This window comes from Frankliniella occidentalis, unplaced genomic scaffold (genome assembly GCF_000697945.3).
Source record: "Frankliniella occidentalis isolate FOCC.00 unplaced genomic scaffold, Focc_3.1 Scaffold236, whole genome shotgun sequence".
Classification (NCBI taxonomy): Eukaryota; Metazoa; Arthropoda; class Insecta; order Thysanoptera; family Thripidae; genus Frankliniella; species Frankliniella occidentalis.
The window spans coordinates 201928-203280 of NW_026267362.1; the positions used below are offsets into that span (position 1 = coordinate 201928).

The 1353-nt window shown below is 53.9% G+C and overlaps 1 protein-coding gene across 1 annotated transcript in view; it reads right to left on the reverse strand.

Annotated features, from left to right (window-relative positions):
* The window catches only part of LOC113208945 (phosphatidylinositol 4-kinase beta), a 17205-nt gene extending 16881 nt beyond the window's left edge, over positions 1–324 (reverse strand). Inside the window, exon 1 of the mRNA XM_052272971.1 lies at positions 170–324. The gene's annotated coding sequence lies outside the window, so the exon portion shown is untranslated. The remainder of the gene's footprint in view (positions 1–169) is intronic.
* Positions 325–1353: the final 1029 nt, after the last annotated feature.

A 1353-nucleotide genomic window follows, 5' to 3' on the forward strand; every position in this document is an offset into this window, starting at 1 on the left:
AAAACTCCATTTGTTTGTGATATGCTTTGAAACCAAAATTCACGTAGAGAGCCAAGCTTGGGATCTCATCTTCATGAAAGTGAGTACGAGCCTCTTCCAAATCCACGAGACAAATCTACAGTCAAATCGCCACCCGCGCGAAGATTTCGAAGTAAGATTTCTAACTTACCCGAATGGATGTTTCCTTCACGGCATGCGTTAATTCACTGAAACGCTTTCCTCGGAGTCCCTGCCAACACTGCGGGTAGCCATACTAGTGATGAAGCACTGCTGCCAACTCAGAGAGCTTGGCGCGACAGAGTTTCGTGCTCTTTGTTTCATCTCTCTTCAAAAATAACCTATTCCATCTTATCTCCAGTCAAAATTAATTTGGAACAGAACGCATTTCACCTATTCGAGACCACTTTGTAAGACCGGGATATTTATCGTACCGCGGTATTTTTTTGTCGGCGTTTTGTTGGCAGCAGCCAGCTATGTTTGGGTGGGGAAGGTCACTCGCTGGGCTGCGTCAGAGTGTTCGGTTCGCGTCACCTCTCTTCGTCTGAAGCGTCGCGCGGCCACTGGTGCAAGGGAGCGCAGACGCTGCACATGCCGACGCAACCCTGGGTGTAGCTGCGCCGAAGTGAGCTCAATTTTTAGGAGCGTCGGGCTGGGGGTGGGGGATCGTGTAGGAGAGGAGAGAGGGAGCCCGGCGGTAAAAGGGCGGGGCGGGGCGGGGAACGCGGGAGAGGCGGGCTGTCTGCTACCGGAGAGAGGAGGAGGGGGAAAGGGGGGAGGCAGGGGCGAGGAAAAGAGGAAGAATGATTGTATGACGGAGAAAGGTAGGATATGGGGGCTTAAAAAAAGCTTGTTGTCCTTAGAGCCCAAGGGAGAAAAAAGCGGGAAAGGAAAGGGGAGAAGGGTTACGGGTGATGGAGTGCACAGCGCGACGAACCAGGTGCGGGAGGGGTCGGGGTAATTTCCTCACAGGTATCGTTCGGGAAGCTATGTATCGGAACACCTAGTACGTACGGTACTACGGTACGTACCTAAGCCGACATCCATGTTCGTCGTCCTTGTGGACGACGCTCCTTGCTTCCTTCAGGGAGAGAGTAAGGTATGAGCGCACCGCTGTAGCAACGTTTTCCTTTGACACGCAAGGAGCATGCGCTGTAAAAAGAATTTGCGGAGAATCAATGGAGAGCAGGTAACTTTTACGTGGCTCTGCGAGCTCAATTGGCGGACGCATACCAACATACATCGACCTACAGGCAGTGCGGTGGAGCGGGTCCCTGGAGGGCTGGAGGGGGCCCTGAGGCCTGATGAGCCGCGCTCGAGGGCCCTGGACACGTATACGGTTGACGCGCACCCCCC